This window comes from Mycetomoellerius zeteki, unplaced genomic scaffold (genome assembly GCF_001594055.1).
Source record: "Mycetomoellerius zeteki isolate Tzet28-1 unplaced genomic scaffold, Tzet1.0 scaffold39, whole genome shotgun sequence".
NCBI classification, from domain to species: Eukaryota; Metazoa; Arthropoda; class Insecta; order Hymenoptera; family Formicidae; genus Mycetomoellerius; species Mycetomoellerius zeteki.
The window spans coordinates 1,038,286-1,062,630 of record NW_017257381.1 but is presented as its reverse complement, the minus strand read 5'-3'; the positions used below and the strand labels follow the sequence as shown (position 1 = coordinate 1,062,630).

Genomic DNA, 24,345 nt, shown 5'->3' with positions numbered 1-24,345 from the left:
GCTACAAGAGCCGTGTTTGACAGATGCAATGCTTGTATTGCTGCAAGAGGTGCACATTTCGAACAAAATCTTCATTAAAAAGTTTATAAATAAAATAATTAAAATAATAAATTAAATATATTTTTTTCTTTTTTCGTGATTTCCTGCGAAACAAAGCAAAAAGGAGCATATGTCTATAGGACTTTTTTTCTTAGTTTTTTACTCCTCTACACAGGGTGTATATACAGGGTGTTTCCAAATTAAATGGCAAAACTTCGGGAGCGTGTAGATATTTATTTAATTAATAAATAATATTGTTTCTACTATCTTGTTGTCCTGATATGTAAAACGTTTGTCAGATTTGTGTCTTGACATATGGTAGATTATCGGAATTTGGTGATTATTCTGTATGAATCCATTTTTATCCAGATATAAAAAGGCTTCCATGGTATGTAGCCTGATTCTAATGTAGTTTTTATATACTGAGGGTCAAGAAAAGCTATCGGAAATATCATACTATTTTGTTGCACTTGGGGACCGATTTGTGGAATAAACGTTGCAATGTGTCGGCAGTTTCAAGCAACTCGATATACGTTATCGTACAGGAATTTGATATCGTTTATGCTGCGATACGTGTTGTTCTTATAAACAACTATAAACGTGTTTAGGAGAGAAATGTGGCACAATTATGTCTAGTTGAAAAAAATTTTAAAAAGATTGTTAATTTTTAATTGATTCGATTATACGTGAATCTCATTAAATATATTTCTAAAACCACTTTCTCTTCCTCTCTTTATAATAAATTTTCCGTTAAAACAATTTGAATTTGATACTGTCAAATTGTTTAAAATCTAGAAATCGAAAGCTGCAATGATATTCGATAAAAGAATGAAACTTTCAGTAAAAAAGTGATGAATTTGTAACATGTTAAAAATAAAAAATGTGTGTCTAGGCTTTTAGTGTAATGCACATAGAGTCGTTATGTTTCTTTCATCGCATTTTCTTTGTTGACAAGTTAGAAATAAAATAACATTCGATATCCGAACTTGGGATGTATTTTGGATGTTTGCGTATGTAAGTACGTGACACACGATTTCTCTAAGGGAACGTAGTTGCAAAATCATCAGACGCACCCTTTGACGATCGATCGCAAACGAATCGCTACCAGGTCGTGAGTCGTTTTGTGTGGTTGCGGCAAGATGGCGGCACATGGCGCGTAAACTGCATCAGGGATTTTTAACGTCGATTTAGGTCTCGATGCGATTGGATTTAGTGCCGCCCTCGCACATCTCTTGGAATCACTGACCCGGAAGTGGTAAAATATAAAGATGAAATGTAACATACAATTCTGAAAGCAATATAATTTGCTCGAGTTACGTATATAATTACATGACAAATCAAACGATAGCTGTATGTAATTAATGCGAAAAGATAAATGAAATATTCAATAGATATCGAAAGCTACGAAGGAAATATCAAGATATTTTATCACATTTTGAATAGAGATGAAATATAAGAACAGGCAAATATCGAACATTTAGTTTTCTTTTAGTTCTACATTTCATAAGTATTTTTTATATTGTGAATTGAAATTCTTATATATATTTATCTTTGAAACTTAAAACTTTTCCTTTGCGGTGTAATCTCGTAATGAATACTAATAATGAAAGCAATTAACAAATTGTCTACACTGCCAGATTCTAATTGAGCGATTTGTGTAAAAAGTAAATTTTCCTTGTAATACCTATAATTTGTGATATGTCGTATTTTTTCTCTTTACAGTCGTCGTAATTTACAGTTTGAATGCGGTTGAAATATTTCCACGACGGGTTACGTATACCGATGGGTCGGATGGGCGGTACAGCAATTAATACGAATACGAGCTATTAATTAGAACATGATTCAACGGAATGATCATGCTCTTCCTTTCTTCTCCCTATGATTGCCAGTCTTGTCTCACCTTCGATGCTAATTCGAACGCTACGGTTCGCGCTGATTATCGTTGAATTAGCCATTATGTCATTATTTTAACGAGTGTGTCGATGTATGTCAGGGGAGCGCGCACACTCTCGAGAGTGTGCTCCTCTCGTACATTCGGCTTCCTCAAGTGGCTCTGGCACGAAGCCATCCTCTTCTTTTCCCTTTACACGATTCGCGGTGACCAACGCGTCGCGACGCTGTTCTGATGTTTGCTTATTAATAACATCGCCCACGTTCATCGCACGACCGCTTCTCGATGTATCGACACAGTCATTTAACTCGCGATTACGTTATTTAAAATACTGTACTGATATCTACAATATTTTTTACTATGTACTAGTAACAGCGTTATAATAATTTTTTTATCTTGTTATATTAAGTTAATTCTATATTGTTCCTAGGAGCAATGTAGAATTTAAAAATACCTTTTTTTTTCATAATTGACCGTCTGCGAGCCAACATAATGGTTACCTATTATACTTATAAATTAGTCAAAGTAATGAGTGTATGACTATGCCATCACCTACACGCATTTATCTTTACAAACATATTTATGTAGAATCTATATGTGTATATGTATATATAATACATGTACGAGGTGTTTCAAAATTCGCGCCCGCGAAGTACAAGACGTGATACTTTATGCTACACTATAATGTTTGGGAATGAAATTTCATTCCAAGAAAAGTGATAGTTGCGCCAGTCCGGCAAAACTGAATTTTACTTCACTTTTTCAAGGAGTGAATTTCCTAAAAGATCAACTCTAATGATTAACATTTCGGTTCGCGAGACAGAGCGGTACTTTTCTTCGCCATTCGTTCGTTTTATGCAAAAACACGTCAAATGAGCTTAATTTCCAATCATCAAGATTGGATGTAGGAGAGCTACTTCACTACAACTTCACATTTATCTTTAATTTCTGCTTTCAAAGAGTGAAATTATTCACTCTTCGCAGAGATTTAAAATTTACTCTTTGGAGTGATTCTTCACTCTCTAATAGCGTTTTCGAATGGAGTGGGTTTGAACCTAACCTGGGTCGGATCTATGACGTCACATGCTTTACTTTGATTTCTGATTGGACGAGATTATGATACTTTCGGTTCAAACATAGGTTAACTGACCGGGTCGGGTTCAAACCCACTCTACTCGAAAACGCTATAAGAGCGAAAATTTCACTCCTGCCGGACTGGCGCAACTATCACTCTTTGGGAGTCAAATTTCACTCCCAAAAATTTAGAATGTAAAACAAAACTTTTTCCTTTAACAAAATTACGTCCGATAAATAATTTTTGCGCTTATTTGTTAACTTCAATCTGCTCTCCTGCAAAAACTACCGGACGCAGTTTTGCTAAAAGAAAAAGTTGTTTTTTTGTGCTAAAATGAACAACTTTTTACTGTAGTAAAATTACAAGAAAGAGAAGGGATATGTAATACATAAATTTTTCTAGTTTTAAAGGATCGGAAAAAAACTGAATTTTTCCAATTTTTCCACATGGATTTTTTTCCGTATTTTTCTCAAGGGTGTAGAAAAATTCATTGGAAAAATTCACATATGTTCGTAAAATCTGCCATATTTGTTTCTTTGTTCTTTCCGTAAAGAAAATAATTGTCTATAGCCGACAGCGGAATAATTTGGATAAGTTGACAGAAATTTTGAAGTTACCATATATTAAAGATTAAAGTTGCATAGTGCATTCTATTAAACATCTAAAACATACAAAACATATACTACTGCATATAATACTGTTAATGACTACATCTTTATAAATAACATATATTAATTTTTAATCGCTCAGATTACTCTCCTCACTCACTATCTTCGCTTTGTTTTCTTTTCAACGAACCTATCTATTTCATTTTAAGTAAATACAAAAATTTTAAGAGCAATGCAAATAAATATAAGATCTGTTTTTTTATTTCTGCAGTAGATTTTGCGAGAGGCACCATGCCGCACTATAATAACTACTTGCGCAATACAATGCAGTCGTTTACTTAAGGTTTGCCATGTACTAAAAGAAAAGTTAGATTAGGTTTTACTATAAAAATAGAAGGATAACTAAAAATTTTAATAGAAATAAGATTACATAATTTCATGGATCATTAATTTTATGAAGGACATTAAAAGTTAAGTACTCTGTCGTCTATATAGCAAAAAGTAATTTTTCCAAAAAAACTAATTTTTCGGGAAAAAAAATCAAAATTTTTCCGGTTTTTTCCAATAATTTGAAAAAGCGGTTTTTTAAAAGTATATACATTTTTTTAACACGTAGATGAATAAGAAAGATTGTTATCATTAATTCATTTTTTAACGAGAGTATGTAAAGTAAAACAAATAAGTATACAATATGGATCGTTATCAATTTCAGAATGCCAATGTAAAATGATTGACAACATTAATATATGCCACCATTCTAATATCTCATAATATTTCACAATTAATATATTTATGAATGCATGAATGAGAGAGAAAGATTTCTCTCTCTCTCTCTACGTGCCAAATAAAGTCCCCAATAGTGATATCAATCACCGGTAATTACTCAAAGCAAGAATTACTGCGTTTTGCAATTAGAGATTGGCGATAGCTCTTTGTGTTTCTATCGAATTAATTAAAAATTGTATATATTTGTTAACGTGGGAAATAACGCAAAATCATGCAGCCGTTTCATTGTCGTTTATGCTTTTTGCGACCGTTACAATCGTGATATGGTCAATTTTCAAGTAGCTTTTAATTAAAGTTAAAGCTATTAACACGCACGCGTATACATTCTCGCGTGTCGGCGTTACATAATTTTATCAGAACGAATAAGCTGTTATCACGTTGGACACCCGTTCGATCGACGATATCGCAAAAGTGTCACTCATGCGTATAACATACATAAAGTATTTTATATTCTTTCACCGGAGACAAATAATGTTTACGAGAAATAGGGAAAGGGGAAAACGTTTAGTCATATCAATAAATTCTAGGATATTAAAAGAGATATTGATTCCGATAGCGATCCTTAATTGCATCTTAAAAAATGCATTTTTCTTTTTTAAAGAGAGCGAATTATCCACGCGTTATCCATATTGATAATATGTACATTAAGATGAAGTAAGTACCAGATGTCATCAAATATTACGACGTTTGTCAAGTGTTCCCGTTTTTTAAGCTAGATTGATTATTATATAATGTTTCAGGACAAAATTCCAACAATTAATAATTTTATTTTGTAATACATTTTCATATATTTCTATTAGAGTACAAATTTTAAAAATATTATTTTTTATTGAAATAACTTTTGATCCAGATAGTCAAAAAATTTGAAAAAATTTCCTCTATTTTTATAACAAATTTAGTTTCAAAATTTGATCAAGTTCCTTTATATTATGTTAAATGACTGAAGAACCTCCTTAAGTTGATTGAGAAAAAATTTTAATTTTTTTAAACATATTTAATAACATATATGTTCAATATAATAAATAATTATCACAAAAATAATTTGATTCAAGATATATTTAATCTGATATTTTTTATAACTGTTAAAATTAAAGCGTTTGTTGCGATTGTATGTTGATATTGTAAAAATAAAAGTGTTATTATTAATTTTACAATTATGCACGCAGTTATGCCGCGATAGAGGATTGTTTCAATTTTATTTCTATATTGCGTTCTGCGTTTTATCGCGATACTTGGAATGCGAAGAGGAATTATTTGATCCGAAATCTAACCGGTCGGGTTGTTTAAATTTACGCCGAGTACTTACTCGTCACAATCAACTACGAGACGTAATCGATCACGTTCGATGATTACGGTCGATGGATGTGCCTCCTAATGTGATGTAGCTTGTTTCCGTAGTGCCAATGGAACCGTACGAGTTGCTGATTGGTAATCGATGAACAGGCGACGAAACCTTATTATTTCCTGTCCATTCGCCGTGAGCCTCTCGACAGCCGGATACACGCGGCTCGCTCTCGTTTGACAAGCACAAAATTTCTGCTTTCGAGGCAAATAAGACATCTTACTCATCTTATTCAATCCGGTCCTTCCCCCGTAATAAACTCGATGAGATTATTAAGGTGGAATCGCGCGCCACCGGAGACTCGCGAGAAAATGACAACTCTCAATTTCATGTCCCTCGGAACGGCGAAATTCTGTCTGGCAGTCTTAATAACATATGGACCTCTTCCGGATGACGGATCTTTTTATTGCGCCATTATACGCGATGTAGAATTTCATGCTTTGTTGAAAAATTCGTATTAACTTGGCGCAGAAAATTATGATGTGCCAAGGGATTTCGCGGAGTAAAATGTTCCAGCAGAGATTTCGTTGAAGAATGGCTGTTTTTTACATAAATTGTTAGTTGAACATGATTTGTATTGTTTAAAATGTATCGTTGCAATTGCATCACAGACAAATAATTCATTCTCATAATGGTATACGTTAGCACTAGATTGACAATGGAATTCTGAATATTTTTATCAGATATATTACGTATAATTATTAAAATAAGATTGTAATATACGTAAATTAAATAAAGTAGATTTACGTATTAAATTTCGAAAATAAAACCAAAGTTGCCATAATCGACATCTACAAGAATTATCTACCAATAGTCATTACGAATTACCACGAATTCAGTATTTATTATTTCTAAAGATTTATTGAGAGAGAAATATAAGCATATATAACTTTTGAACTAAATTCGCGACAGATGCGGACCGAATGATATCTGTAACAAATCATCTCAATGCGACACTTATACTTAAATTTATCACCGTGCTTGATGTCCACGCGCCGAGCCGTGCTGCTTAAATGTTAGACGTAAGCCTGTTTAGGGTGTAATAAATGCCTCGGCATTTTGTTGTTCGACCCAGACGACTCACCGAGCGATCGTTCGTACACACACACATCGATACGTTACGTAACGTCCACTGTGTTATGTAACCGCACGTTAGAACAACTGAGGAATTGAAAATTTGAATACGGTCACTATCTTGCGCGTCATTCCTAGAAGGTGAACGCGAGAGTCGTTAATTAATTATGTAATTCTTCTGGATAGAAACAGAATCGCGAACATTTTTTTATAGCCGCACTGTAGTGGTAGTACACGAATGAGGTAAAACGTTACGAATTACAATATTCATTGTCAACTATCGTCGTCTAAAGTGATTACATAACATTTTACACTATTCGTTAAATCGCTCAGGTATGTATCCTGTCAATAGCTATCGATTAGCCATTCGCTAGCGGTAGAGTACGAGCCATTGTGATGATTTATTCTTTGCGCGGCAACCGGCAATTTCTTCGCAACGAGTTATTTGGATGGAAACTTCTTTGTAAGAAAGAAAAATTCATGTAAAGGTAATAAAGAAAAACATCAGTAATTTAGGAAAAAAAATGATAGTTTTATGAAATTGTAATTAATAACGTCCTTAATAACTTTTAACTTCTAATTTTATGAAGAATCCAATAAGCAGTATTGTGCATAGATGATTTTAAAATTAGCTAAAGATAAGATGAAAATTTGGAAATTTATCTTAGATAAGATAAAGATGATTCAATTAAATACATCTAGATCTATGGATAAATTTATCTGAAAATTCATCTGAAATTTTCCAGATAGTTTTTTTATTTTTAAGACTTATACTTACAGTTACAACAAATAATAAAAAAATTCATACAAAAGGCTATAGGAGTTAAAAATTTCGAGATGTACATTTAATTAATAATAACATATGATTTCGACTCCTGTTTGAGTCATCTTCAGCGTTACAACCTTAATATTACAGCAATTAATATATCGCAGTAAATGTTTTTAATTTTAATTTACGATGACGTTCCGCAATTCTCGTGTGATTTACTATTACTTTGTATGTGATTTGTTGACTCCGTGAGATGAGCACAATTTTTATTTCTGTTGTCCTCTATATTATTCACCTTCTTCAACGATTTTTTTAAATTTTAGCTTGAGTTTTTATTCACAACGGTCACATATAAAAGGAGAGAAAACTTTGAAGACATTGACTGCGATATATTAATTGCTGTAATATTAAAAGATGCAGATATTTTATTATCTAGATAAAGATAAGATGACATCAAAATTTCATCTAGGTGATTATATAGATAATTTTATCTAGATAAAATCCAACATTGCCAATAAAACAAAAAAATTATTCATTTAATCGTCTTGATTGATTATATTCTGGAATATCTTGTGGCTGATCGCAAAGTTGAGTGAAATTTGAAAAGACTGCACTTTTAAGAACGCGGAGATGAGAAATGCTTAGAGAAAGCATTGATGTATGACGCTTTACTTCGTGAGTAAAAAGGGTGGTATATGTGCTTTTTACTATTCCCGATAGAGAAACGTTTCGCCGTATTCATACGGCGGAACAGCTGATACATCAAAAAATGTTCTCTCTCTCTCTCGTCTTCCTATTCTTTGTTTCTCCCCTCGATACGAAAAATATCGTTTAATATTCACACTCGATCGCATTTAATAAACATCTCTATTCTTTCCTCGCGTTATCGTATTCCACATTGTTAAACGATCGCTGGTCATCGATGCGTGTTTATCGATCGTGAAATTTCAAGGTAAACATGCGTCTGTGCGAAATTCGACGCCGAAGGGTGGAAAATGAAAAATTCACCCTTTTGCTCGTTTTCGGAGAGCCGGAAGCGAGTGGGTTACTGACCGACTGCGGGGCGCAGGGTGAGGCAACGACTCGAGGAAGGAAGGGAAGGGATCCGTTCGTGTGTGTGTGTGTGTGTGTGTGTCGATACGAGGAGGTAAGGGGTAGTTGTAGAGATAGAAAGGGGGTGACAGCGGGTAGAGAAACGGTGGTGAACAGCGTCGGCGGCGCGGGAGGGGATAAAGCCCCGCAGTGCGGCGCGGTCGATACAACCACCACCATCATCCACCCCCTCAATCGAGGATCTCTCGCCTTACCCCGGCCTACCAACTTTTACCCTCTCCTTGCTTCCTTCTCTTTTCATCTTTATATAATTGAAATATAATTTATTCGATTCTCTCTCTCTCCGTCGATATAATCGTTCGGTTACATATGGATTTTTGGACGACGAAATACGTCAAAATTATCACACAGATGCTGTCGTCATTGTCTTGCTTTTGTTCGATCAGATTTATAAATCCAAGTGAAATCCGAGGGATCGTGTTAAACTATCGTGTCGCTACGATTTGTTTCGACTTTTATCATGTTTTTACAGTTTATTTTATATATTCAACTTCCTTTCGGACATTTTTATTATAACACGTTACTCTTTATTGTTTTGTAGAAACAGTAGAGAAGGAAAAACAAAGAATCAGTTAAATGTCGGTCAATTTTAATTAGGGATGCACCGGATCGTAAAATTACTGGATACCGAATATCAGATATCCGAGAAGGCAATTTCTTCGAGTCGGATATCCGACCGGATTCCGGAAGAATGTCTTCTTAAAAACAAAAGAAAACACCTATAAAGGAAAAAATTGGAATTTTGCAACAAATGTATGAGACAGTATAACTTTATGAATATCCATCCTTATTTCTAGAACATTTGTATAATAAAGTATCAACAATTTAATGATATCAAATTTCAATCAGATATATTCCCGGATACTGATGATATCCGATTATCCGATTGGATAGTAAAAAAGTGTCGGATAATACCGGATACCGGATACTCTTCAGATATCCGATGCATCCCTAATTTTAATGTTTAAGAAGGATTCCGACTTAAATCGAGGAAAATTGTAGGAATTTATTGCCTCCTTCGTTTTAGATTTTTTTTATTTCACTTTACGTCGATTTAATGTTTCCTTTAACGTTACTATATCTTGTCACTAGGGATATGTAAGAGAGCGGCCGTTCAACGAGTTAACTACTCGTCGTTTTGTGTCGAAATTACGCCCACTGTCTGTTTCTACCGACAGCTACCCACGTACGCGCAATACGTATGTACAGCCTTCTTTTCCGGCGGCGGTGCTGTGAAAACGCCGCCAATTTTTTCCTGTTATCGCGTCGCGACGCCGCGCGTATATCGACTCGCTTTTACGATCTTAAGTCGTACGGTATACGACTTCGGAATCGAATAACAAGGCGCCTCCACCACTCTAACTCATTTGCACCGACGAGTATTCTGTATATTCCACGATATTCATCGAACTGCATCACCGATACTCCAAATAATCGGCGAGCGTTGAATAATAATCTTCTTATTGTCGGAAATAACTCGCGGAAATGGGAAAATAATGAAATGAATTAATAAATATAACGAATTTGGAGATTGCAACACGAAAAATCGATTAATGGGCAATTTCATTTTAATGTCAATAAATTTAAACCATAATTGAATTATCTTTATTTAATTTATTCGTTGACAATTCGTTGAGTCAATATAAAAGGAGATAATGCAGTTAAGAATTAATAATAAAGAATATTACACTGATAAAAGTACAAGTTAGTTCTCGATTTTAAATTCGAATTCTTTCTTCTAGCTTATAAAACTTGACACACACACATACAACACACAAATTTTACGTATTTGCAGAGAAATGGAATGTAGATAAAAGTTTGATGTTAATGATATTTTAATGTTTCTTTCAAAAGTTTTTACGAAAGTTAATTTAATTCATTTCATTAATTTCTTTAATCTTGTTTCTTATCCCAAAACTATATTCATTAAAATTGAATATCTAAACTTTTAAAGAAACAAGCTCGATTTTCTCAAGCTTTTTGTAACATTTAAATAACATTGTTGTTAAAATAAATTTCATAATTACAGAAGATGCAATCCAATTCTATCTTTAACGTATACACAATAAACGATGTACGTTACTTTTAATAATTTGACAACGATAAACTTGATTGATTTTTGACTTAATTATTTATTTTTGTGGTAGAGAGATATAGAAATGAATGGAACGCGATTACGAACCAAGAGCTTTCTGCTTTCTTTCATTTTTCGGAACTTGAAGCGATTTAATCTGCTCCCTTAGCTTAATCGTGTTATGTTCAGGACGTGATTCACATCGCGAATATGCTTGGCTCGAATGAGTCATCGGCCGGAACGGAACGGAACGGAACAGCGTGGCGCGGTGCGGCGCGGCGCGTTGCGCTTTTTTCGCGTTCCTCTTCTCGTGCGAGAGATTCGCGAGAAGTCAGAGTCGAGAGCGACGGAGGTAGATTGAACGTAATATGTCTCTTCCTCCGACGCAGATACAGTCACGGTCAACCGTGGACACTAACGTAGGTACGTAAGCACGCACGTGCGTACATCGTTTATATATATATATATATATATATATATATATATATATATGTATGTAGTGCAGCGCGCGCGCGTTTCTTTTAACGAGACTCAGATGTAAGACATAATCTATGTAGCCTGGAAATAACTATAATCAGGTCTCTTTAGGTAAATATAAAATGGAAATAAGACTAACATTATGTCTCATTTCGCTTTGTAATGCACATCGAGTTCAATAAAGCAAATACCTTCTGCAACTTTCTTATTGTTTGCTGTGAAAGATATCATTTTTCAAATATTTCAAATATAACCGTGACAAGAGATGAATAAATATGTTGGATAATAAATCAAATTATCTGTGCTCGAAATTAAAAATCAGATTTTAAACATTGGCGTAACTTTAGACAATATCTATATTTAGACATTTCGCGTTTCGTGTCTTCGGATAAATTCTCGCCTTTTCCTTGCCATACTACAAGACTTTTTCGTATTTTTCCGATAACTGTTATCTGAGAAACCACTATGTAGTGCATCGAGAAGGCGATTAGGGTCATTGATTTTACCAACTTATGGAATCTAGTTACCGGAAGCTGCTGCGAATAAAAGCCTTGACCGAATGTCGAGCGCAAAAAATCACTCTCGTGAGATCTCTAGGATATTGTTGAACGGAAAATGGTTATAGAAGAATTGTACCGAAATATTTTCAATACGCGCGAAAGCTTTGGAATTTTTCACGAATTTCGTATTATTGGTATTTATTAGTATTGTTCAATAATTTTTTTTTATTTGTCATCTAGAATTTTCTTGCTTTGACTGTAGAAAGCAGCTATCGATGTTAGAATTCCAAAAGGTAATCTAATTTCCGTTAAATAATCATGAGAAAAAATGTATAACGATGCAATAGCTCCACTGCAAAATGCAAGACTTTATTGCGAAAAATTACATTGCCGGAAATTGAGAATGGATGTGAGCAGATTGGAAAATTGCTTTCCAATCAATTTTCAGTTTCTGTGTATCTCATGTCGTGTAGTAATCCTCGGGTAACGAATCAGACAATTGCAGTGGAAAAAGGCATGCGATAGTCAGACGGCTTGGAATTCTCCGAACTTTGCAATTTCACGCCAACTTAAATATTCCGGATATGTTAATTCTTATATGTAGAGAATTAAAATGCATACGTTTTATGTAATGCATATTCAAGTCTGTGTTATGCGGTATTATGCGGTAACTGACATAAAATATTATTTTTCTCTTGACTGATATTACACTGTTAGAAATGTTTGTGAATTTACAATACTCTTACAATAAAAATGTGCAGTAAATTTACAAACCGTATAACGTTTTGCTGTGATTTCACAATATTTGTAAATTTACAACAGGAATTTTGTTGTGAATTCATAAAACTAGCGTGCCGCGCATGCGTATTAGAGATTTGCATATATTTTACCACAAAATGTTATTGTATTTAATTACACAATGTAACTGTTTAAATTTACAGCACATTTTTGTTGGATAAAAACATCCAACACTTTTGGAAGTTTACAACAGAAATTTCTTACAGTGATATAACGTTATTTGATGCTAATATTATTAATATTAATTTCTATATCCAAATTCTGTGGCGAAAGTCCGTATTCTTTATTGAAATTTAGGAACAATAAGAAAAATTGGAGTAAAAATAGCTTTTACGTACGAGTTGTTTGTTATCGATGAGATAATTCGATGTATCAACTGTCGGGCGTGCGAATTGAAACTCGCGAGACCGCTAGTCGCCGGTTTACCGGTTATAACCGGATCGTCGACGGATTCTCCGTTTGACGTGTGTTCGAACCAGAGCTAACCGGTAACGGTCGTGATCTGTCAAAAGGCAGCGGCTGACGGTCAGCGTCACGCGGGAGTAAAGCTGAAAAGCTTCGTTCACGCAATGTCAAGTGCCAAATTACAAGATTTCGCGATGATAAAAAAAAAGAATGAAAGCGGGAACATGTTACTGGCGTTACATCGTACGACTTCAGATAAATACTATGCTACACTACGCAAAGAATCATATGAGAGAGGTTTCTCATACTTGAAATAAATAAAGAATCAATTATGTGTTTTTTCATTTATTCAATATCGTCAAAATACGATGGATTTCGATGATATTTTCTGTGTTTGAAACGGTATTATTTCTGTTCTTTCACGATTTTGACGTATGCCAATGTAGGAAAGTTGACAAATGTAGATATCTTTCGATTTAAGGAGGTTCGACTGTCAGATGAAAACCAACTTAGAGACTTAATTTTTTATATGATGTAGATAAATACTGTACACAAATAATCTCAAAATTTGAGCAATATTGACTGTATTGGTTTTTTGTAATATTCTGACATTGATCGTTTTAAGCATATCGTTTATGAGAGATGATCGTTCCGAAGTAAATGATCACCGATTTAATACATACTCAGCCAACTTGGGACTTTAGAAAACTAGAATTTGATAGATGAAATATTAACAATTGTGTACAAAAAAAACCGGACTTTATGGATTTAAAGCTTTATTATCACAAAGTTTATCTTTACCTCACGAATCTCATAGACTTGGCAACGCCGCAGTGCAACAGCTGATACGAAGCCAACTTCATATAACCTGGAATCCATCTCGGCGTAAAGAAACAGATATGAAAATGACGAAATTACTAAATTATATTATCATTCGCCATAGCCGGTCACTGCCCGTCACATCGCGAAGCGTAATGTTGCCAAGTATAAGAGAACATGGTGTTCCTTTGATCGGTTGTATCTTTAACCATTTGAATTTATAAAAAATCTATTGGATATTTGTATAAGTAAAAATATGTAGTTTGTAGTATGAGTACCAGAGGTGTTTTATAACTTATAATTATAATAATGAAGAGAATTATACTCCCATGAAAAATCATTTATTGTTTTCAAGCGTTCGAATGAAGTAATTTCAAGACCGCTTTTTGATCTCATAAAATGTTGTATATGTATCCTGTCTTATGTTGGAATTGCCTAAAATGTTAAATAGATATTCAGAAAAAATTATTTAAAACTTAATACTGTCAATCTTAACCTATAATTTGTAAAAGTAATAACAAATAGAAAGTGAGCAAGCGTTGTACCTTTAACCAGTAACTGATAGTGTTACCTTTGAGCAGTCAATGGTACGGTGTCGGATAATCATTTAGTTTAGCTATCTTACCTCCAATATTAATAAAATTATGCTCATTAGACGCGATTTTGAATGAAACGAACGAAGGACACCATTTTTGCTAGATTCAATCGTTTCGTGCAAAAACAAAAATCGCGTCTTTGTATTATTACATTAAAAATATAAAAATATAAATAAAATTAAACTTTTGTTGAATATCTTATCTTTATACACACATTTTATACATTGGTTAAAGGTACAACACTCCCTGGCCAGAGGAATAACATGGGTGTTGTACCTTTGACCAAAATTCAATTTTTTTCTAATGTTAAAAAAGATGTACAAAAGATAACAATTTAAATCTATAAAAAATATATGTTAGTGTCAACACTTCAAAGAATATTTTAGAATTTTTTTGAATTTTTAGATTAAAATACAACTTGCACGAGAAAAAAATGTCAAAATTGGTCAAAGGTACATCACCTTCCTCTACACTCGACATTAAAAGGCTGAAACGACTCCCGAGTCGTTGATAATCTGACATATTTGTTAATGTTCTATGAACTAATAATTTATTAAGAATATAGCATATAAATAGTATCCACAATTCATTACACTAATATTGCATATTATTCGGAATCGCTGTAATGACGATTTATTTCAGTCGCACTTTTGATTCCAAAGTAACAGTCTCGAACCTCCTTAAAGTCCCTACATTTTAACCTTTGAGTAGTCAAAGTTTGCAATATGTAATCCTGAATGCTATTAAATTCAAACGTCATTTATTGTACTCCTTTGTTCCCTCTTTCTTTCTTTCTTTCTCTCGTCAAAACATTTTCATTTTGAATACAGAAAGCGAGAAAAAGATGATATTAAAGTGAACAGGGCTATTAAGCATTAATTTCCCATCCACCTCTTTTGTCTCACTTCTTTTTTTCATCTCGATGAATAATAATAGCAAAGTGACTAGTAGCCAGATGACGTCACAAACCGTCTTGTTTGCACTGCAGGGACGTGCTTTTATTTATTGTCCGCCAACACAGTTCTCCGACTGACTCGCCGCAACTTTTCAGATCGACTATCGTACTTCGACGTGGTTATTCATTGTGGCGTTTTGCAGAAAGCCTCACGTTGTCACACATCGTACCGGATTCTCTTAGGAAGCGACGGTGCCGAAAATAAAATACAAAACTGCGAGAATAGAATATACTATATGCATTTTAAAGATAATGCGCTTTCAAATAATGATTTTAAATTATTTGATTATTTTTTTATCCGTTAGATTATTATTATAATATAATTGTATGTATATTATAATAATAAACATTAATTATCGTACGTATTAACTTACGATAGATCATTCTTTACGATAATCACAAAGGTGAATACTCTTGAAACATGATTCAGTGCATAACTAATTCTTCGTTGAGTGCAGAACTTTTTCCCTTTCCGCGGTCGTAACCTCGGAATATATCGGAGATATCGATAAACAATATATACATTTTTCTTTCTTTTCCCGACGGAATGATTTTGAATATCGAATGGCAACAAAAAGAAGAATTTAGAAATTCAATTCATCCTCCAGTCTCATTCAGCACTCGGCAGGTATTATAATATGGAATTGTAGGTGGAAGTCTACGTATTTTTGCGATCGATGGCTCACACTGTCTCTTCTTCGCGTTGCGATGCATCGCGCCGTCACGATGACTCGTAATCGTACGCGTGTTTTTTTTTTTTTTTTTTTCAGAATACGTTTGAACGAGAACAACTTGTCGACAGACAAAAGATACTTGCCGGTTTTTATCCTTTAAATATTCATAATCGGCGTTTAAGTTTCGCGCACGTGATGTTCCGAGCGCGCATGGCACTACGATAGTAATTTGCGAGTTGCATAACACAATGACGATCGCGCATTCTTTAATGCGTCAAGTATGCGTGTGTGTTGTAATATCAACAGTCTCTTAACGGGATATCTCTTTCGCTTTCCGAATCAGAATATTTTTCAAGCATATGTATACCACAAGTTGAAATTGAGGCTGCTTATATGTCTCTTTTATTCTTACTTTGAGTTTGATTTTTTTACTATTTTTTTATTGGATTTGTCATTGAATTTGCAAATTCCCTACTACAAGACTGCACTTGATATATTCACATGTATGTATGAAAATTTTCATTTTCAATTTTATCCAATTATTGTAGTTGCATATATTGTCAGAGATAATTATATTTATTAATATAATTTGAGGTGAAAATTTTCCAACATTTCTATATTTTTCGGAATTAATGTTTACTGGCTTGTACAGCCAAATGCATTAATTCGTAAAGCAATAGTCGAATGAAACTATGCCATTCAAACAATAGAGTGCAACTGCACTGAAACTTCATGACTTAGACAGAAGAAAATTCAATTTACAATTTTAACGAAATTTATAAATAGGATAGAGGTCTCGATAGAAAAACTTGAAAGTATAAATGATCATAAATATAATCAGCTTATTATATTATCGACATCTTTTTATTATTTTATTTTTCTTATTTTCTTTTAATTACTATTTCATTAATTGCTTCAGAGCAAGCAATAAGGAGATGGAAGACGTTCCTTTGAAATATATCTATATACATTTTTTCACTTATTGTAAAAACTTTTGCGCTCGTGTTTCGAATGACTGTCTCATTCCGCGTATCAAAGATCGCGAGTTTCCGAAGTTTACTTCGCGATACACGAATGACGCGCGAAGGAAATTGAATTAAAAGCCGTAAACTGGCAGCCGATCGGATGGGTCAGTTATCGAAATGTATCACGGTGCAGACGTACGCGATGTACAGTGACGCGAGTTGTCTCTATACATGTATGTTTCGTGCACACGCTCGCCTCTCTATCTCATCTTCTCATGTCCTCTTTCCGTTCCGGTAGGAGTTTTGCGAGAGAAGAGAAGAGAAGAGTAGTTGGAGTGCGTGAGTGAGTGATACGTGAGATTGGCGCAAGGCCAGTCAGGCGGCGATTACGTAACGTCACCACGAATCGCTCGGCGCGACGCGGTGGCCGCTCGATGAATACCGTCGGTGCCTGGACCGAAAGTCTCCTTGGAGGCTGACGTGAAGAAGGATAAACGAGAGAACGAGATAAACCTGGCGCTCGCGCGGCGCACACAAGCGCGATTTCCTCATCGTACGTCCGTCGCATCCGCGAGAATATGCGCTACTCGCGCGTGTCCCTCATATGGAACGTGCCAAATTTCATGCAACTTCGCAAATTAGTACTGACAGTGAATCTATATATATATATATATATATATGAGTAGTCGCGTGTAATTACGAAATTCCGTCGATATTAATAATATTAATAAAATTGTAAATAATGATAACATTTTTTATTTGACTGTATATGAGTACCTGTTTCTCTCCAAAGAAACATCGTTCACTTATTTCCTCGAGATGCACTCGGCTTACACTTCGATCGTAAACGAAATCGTGTGAATCTCGTAATTGGCGAATAGTTACCAGACGACTGTGAAATTTAATTAGGTCGCTAAATTATTCTCGTTATTTTTGTCTTTTATTCTTCGATATCTTCAATTTACAATCAAGTGATAGCAATTTAAGGTGCGATAAATCGCGCTATCTAATTGATACGAAGTCTACGTCAACGCAATTGTGACTACTGCGATAATATGCGCGGACGATCAACCATATCCGGATCATCTGCTATCGGTAGTCGAGTTTTATCTTATCGAAATCGGAACATGAATACTCTTCATTATTTTCGTTTATTTCAATCAGTTTGTCCTTATAGAACCGATATTTATTCTTAAACCATTTAACAAAGAAAAATATTCATATTATTACAGAAACATACAATGTAGAATAAAAATAAACAACAAAATATCGGATTATATATAAGTAGATTTTTCTTTTTTTTTTTACTTTTTAAAATTATACATTCACGCTAGTTCACTTCAGTTTATAAAACTATAAGATTTGTATAATGCTATCATAACTAAAGAATGAGTTAGTATCAAGTCTTTCTACGTCCAGAATAATTACTCATAATTTTATTAGTGACAAATTGCAATTTGTAGCAAGGTTTCTGAAATTATTATAATCTTCAAATTGGCATGAAATACCAATTTTGCGATGTTATACTTGAACGTGATAATTTATGTCGTTTAGCATCAGTTATCGTCTATTATATTGTATCTTATTGTTTTCTGTAACGAAGCCTGGTAGAGAAAGAGAGAGAGAGAGTTGGGGGACAGAATAGAAAGACGAATAGATGAATCGCGTGCAAGCACGAGGTTAAGAGCACCACTGACACCAACGATGCAGAATCTCATTGACGCAATATGAGGCTGTTATCGTTATCGCTTATCATTTTGATTACGTCACGACGCGCGCGTCTTAGATTTTCGTCACTTGTTTATAAATAGTCGTCGTAAAGCCCCGAAAAATCTGTCTGTGGCAGAAAATCAGAGGTTGGCATTCCGAACGTATTTTTGGCCGAATTGATTTTTACATTGATCAAGACGATGACACGTGTCGAGATTGGACATTTCTCCCTTTGACAAACGATACGAATAAATGTGTAGTTGTATTGCGTTTCTTCCCTCCTATTATTCATTTATTCGGAGATTATTATCGATATAATAATTAGAGATAAAAGTTTCTTCATTAGCCATGTACAGGGTGTTTCCAAATTAAATGGCAAAACTTCGGGAGCGTGTAGAGGAGTAAAAAACTAAGAAAAAAAGTCCTATAGACATATGCTCCTTTTTGCTTTGTTTCGCAGGAAATCACGAAAAAAGAAAAAAATATATTTAATTTATTATTTTAATTATTTTATTTATAAACTTTTTAATGAAGATTTTGTTCGAAATGTGCACCTCTTGCAGCAATACAAGCATTGCATCTGTCAAACACGGCTCTTGTAGCAGCCAGGCACTGTTCTTGCGATATTCTGTTCGCTGCAGCTACGATACGATTTCTCAAATGTTGCTCTGATTGAATAGGCGAAGAATAAACTTCTTGCTTCAGAGTACCCCATGCATAGAAATCTAATGGCGTTAAGTCGGGCGAACGAGTTGCCCAATGTACTGCTCCTCCACGTCCAATCCATCGTTGTGGGAATTTTCTATCTAACCAGGTTCTAGCGACTCTGCTGTAATGAGCAGGGCATCCATCTAATTGAAACCACATTTCAGTACGTTGTTGTAATGGGATGTTTTCTAAATAGTCAGAAAATTCATTCTCCAAGAAATTTAGAAAACGGTCCCCATTTAATCTTGCAGGTAAAAAAAACATTTTTTTTCGATTTCTCTGAAACGGAGCAAAAACGAGCATATGTCTATAGGACTTTTTTTCTTAGTTTTTTACTCCTCTACACGCTCCCGAAGTTTTGCGATTTAATTTGGAAACACCCTGTATATGTATATTAGCAGGAGAGACGAGTTTTGACATTTATAGAAAGTTACGTTGAAATTTTAATTAAATTTGGAATAGGAAAAAAATAAGGGTGACAGACATGTCCTAGCATGGAATTAAATTATTGACTCTATTGACCGTTTATATCAAAATGGCAATTTCCATTCTTTCAGATCATAACCAGCTATCGTATCTATATATCTTTGTATAAAAGTAACAAGTGTATTCTGCGAACTGTCAGCTATAGAAAAAAGATGTTACATCTATCGATATTCATTTTTTCATTTTATCTTTTATTTTTATAAATTGATTTGCGTAAATATTTTCATTTCGAGCGTTGGATATTTCTATTTTATTCGTTATCTCTCTTGTCAAGTGTTACTTGTTGTATATTGTTATTATCGTACGTTTAATACGCGGACAAAAGTACTTGTATACGAATCATTTCGTGTTGGGTAATGTGAACGAGGCGAACGTTAGCCCTTTGACTCGGAAAGCTTGCTATCGGATTATTGACAATCGAACGCCTTCATAATGTCACGCGGCAATTTTTTTGTCCCATCTCTCCCGTTCATTTTCTGTTCTTTCCGCTGGTCGAGCTTTCTTTTCGCAGCATATAGTCTCCCTTTTTTACCCTTTCTAGGTCGATCGTGATTTTATTCCTCTCCATTTCATTTTTTATTTACGACAATCAGTGACCTATGTATAGTGACTCTTCGTCGACGATGACGAAATGAGACTAAAAATTCTGAGCGTAAACCGACGAACGCGTCGAATGCGCGCGGTTCATTTTACAAGTTTTAAAAGCTATGGTCCTCTTACAATTAAACGGAAAAAACCCGCAAAGTTCGGGCACTTCCTGTCATAAATATAGTATAATTGATCGATATATTTTAGCACCTTGTCGAACGATCAAACTTTTGAGAACGTTGCGTAACAGTAATTACATTGTGATTCATGTTTTTTAACGAATGTAACTTAAGATGCGAGAGAAGCTTAAAAACCACTATCGAATATACACATGAAATTCATTGATGGAAAATTAGTTCCCTTTAAATTTGATCCTTAAATCCATAAATTTAAATAATTTATGTTTTTTCTCTCGATAATTTATTAACACGCTCGTTAAATTTATTTCGCACTGTATAGACATGTGGATTTCTATACCGTAATAGATCCACGGCTGACGACGATGACGGAGGTAATTACCCGGTAATTCAAGTAATGAGATGACTCATCGCAAAGACACGACGTCTGGAAGCGACTTGGCGTTACCATTTAACAAATAATCGCTAGCTGCCAATTATTGTTTATTCCTTCCTCTGGAAATTGTAACAATAACAAGTACATAAACATTAACGATATTCGTAGTGTAATGCAAAATTGAATCTTCGCGAATGTTGAATTTACTAAATTAACGAAAATTAAGTTTACTTGAATGAATGTATATATCGAGGGATTGAAAGTGAATTTATATTTGTATTTATCAAATAACAAAATATCATAAATATTCAGTTGACTTCTATGTGCTCTTTTCTTTTGTTATTTGAATTATCAGGAATTATTATTTTTATTTGATACATATCGTTTTATTAATATTTTTGCAGGTATCAAGTAATAAAATTTCATTACGCTTGTTAATAAGATAATAGCAAATAGCTCTGTTTTCAGATGACAGAGAAATCTGTTTGCAATTTTATCTGGAAAGGTAATTTATCAGTTTTTAATATTAGATTTTCTCTTTTTTTTTATCAGCTTTTTAATGCATTTTTATTATTCAAATGGTTTGTGACGTTAAAATTGCTGGCTCTACAAAACTTATTAAAAAAAGCAATTGATATCTCGATATTTTTGTTAAAGAAAGCTCGAGATTCTGAAATAATCTTTATAAATACATTCGCTATATCGTAAAGTACTACGTATCTTTAACATGATCCGTAAATTTACAAAATTTCACACATACAGTGAAGTCAACGATGGCTGCGTGAATGCTTAAAAGTTAAGAATTTGACAGTTCGCACGTGTAAGTTTTCCGAGTTCTCATTGGTTGTCGTGGATTCTTTGTCTGGGGGTTTGGTACTCCTTAGGGTTCGATATGAGGAAAGTAGGAGAACTCTTCCCTCTTCCGTTCTCTCCACGCGAACGCGATGTCCTGAATAAAGGAAATACCACCCTTGGAAGTTGGAACTTGGCTCATAACGTAACGCGTATCGCGAGAAGAGTGATGAGAGAGGCGCAACGACGACACGAAACAAGCGGGAAAGAAAGAGAGGCAACGGGATGAGCAGCAGTAGAGTTGGTCGGTCGGTCGGGCAAAGCGTTCGTCTGACGCGGACGCGTAGCCCACTAGCACAGATCGCGGTGGCCCTCGATGACTCTCAACTTATCTGAGAATGAGTCTCCTTTGAGCACGGTAATCGCTTCCTCGTTGACAACCAATGAGAACTCGGAAAACTTACACGTGCGAACTGTCAAATTCTTAACTTAATTTTTAAGCATTCACGCAGACATCGTTGACTTCACTGCATGTGTGAAATTTTTGTAAATTTGAGATACTTCGATGAAATATATTGTTATTGTTTAGAAATATGTTGAGTTTAAAATAGAAATATTAGAAATAATAAGAAGCATTTTTTATACATATTCCATAAGTGTGAAAATTGATTGTTTCATTCATTTTAATACTGGAATATTGAATACATCTATTGGATATCGTTATTAACATTACAAAGATACGTTTCAATGTTTGAGAAATTGTATTTATCCCGTTTGCCGAAACGAATAAAACGGACTTATACTTGGATTACTCACTGTTTATCGCCAAAGTACAATGCTTACTTGTAAAGGTGTGTCTTACTTTATTAAGGGAAAAATCGCGCTCGCATTTGTATTAATCAAAGAAATAATCTTGGCTTATAAGCTTTTCAGCGCCAGAAGAAAGAAGAGCATATGAAATTTTGAATTTATCTTTTATAAATTTTACTATGAAAATCTACATCGAAAAAAAGAATTGCGATTAACAAGTTTAATATATCTTTAAATATGGTTTTATTTCTAATTATTTATATTAAAGATTAATCCGATAAAAAATAGAATAGATCAAACTAACAAAAATTTTCTCTGAAAAGCTTTGACAAAGCGGATTACTTGAGTTCCTTTTAAATGTTACAAAACGAGCTCGTTTCTCTTTAACATTTAACTTTATTTCATGTATAATAAAAATAATATCTCTATTTTTCTTTATGTTTGTAATTTTTAATAATAGCGCCGCGTGTATCCATCAGGGCATTTTATCTCTTTATGAATTTTATCTTTTGGCATCGGTGCAACTATGTTAGACATGGCTTATTTGTTATCGCCATTCATCTCATTCACAATATACCAAGATTATTATTAATCAATGCGAAGCGTTCAATCATCATTTAAATTACTTTCTCTTGTTTTCTACTTAATGCAGTTAATTCACGTCAGTTGAGACCTCATTTTTCTCGGCAAAATTTCTCTAAGGAACGATCTTTCAGAGCCTGCCAAATAAAACATCCATCCAAATTTCTCTCTTTTCATCTTACTATCCCGATAATTTTGATAAAGCCTATTATCATTTTTTTTCTATAAAAATTAATATTTTTCGATATTCCTACGTCAATCTTTTGTTCGAGAATAAGAAACTTCGAGATTACCTCTTTCCTTTTTCTCCTATATCATATTTTTATAATACATACATCGTAATCGATTTTTATCCGTAATTTTATCCGTAATCGTGACCGGATTAATTTTCACTCTTTCGATCGAATATTCGGAATTTGGTCGTCGATACGACGAATGAGAACCACTGGCTACGGGGAGCTTGCGCTCTATCGTTTCGGGGGCGCGGACCGACGGACGTTACGCGGCGGTAGCATCGTAACGAAGAGCTGTTGGTGAACGGGTTGCGCGCGCAACCGGGTTTGCCGGCGAACGGGTGTTGTTACGACCGCAGAGCGGAGCACGAGGGGTACGAGGCGAGTAGGGGGGCCGAGGGGTGCTCGCAAGCGAGTCGCGGGGCTGGCAAGCCCCGTTGGGTGGCGTACTAGGTTCTAGGTAAATTGCTAATTGGGATGGATATTTGTTATTTCCTGTACGCGCTGTAGTTGTCATCGAACTTTTTTTAATTCATAAAGATCTATCAATCGAATTTTTCCTCATCATTCGTTCCGCTCGACAAATAGAATTTACTGGTTATCCAACGAAATGCCTGAAGAAATGGAAAAGTTTTTTTCTCACGCAGAATTTAAATTCGTTAAATAACTTTATTAAAGAAATATATAACTGTCGTTATATAATTTAATTTAGTTTGCATTGAATACTTGGAAAAGATATATTTATCAGACCGATGGAAACACGACAGTTGGCGTATGATCTTTTTTTCACACACACGTGTACCATTAACATAATAAAAAAATTAAGTCATATGAGAGAGTACCGGATTTTTTCAATTTTATCCAGTTCTTCAAACATGACTTAATTTCACATACGGGATTGAAGGAGAGAACGAGGGAATTTTCCCTAGACGCGCGTGTAGATCCTCGCAGGGCGAAAGAGAG

General features: G+C 34.4%; 1 protein-coding gene across 3 annotated transcripts in view; it reads left to right on the top strand.

The window, feature by feature from the left end:
* Atpalpha (sodium/potassium-transporting ATPase subunit alpha) overlaps positions 1 to 24,345 on the top strand; it is a 63,470-nt gene that overhangs the window by 5,459 nt on the left and 33,666 nt on the right. The window lies entirely within an intron of this gene.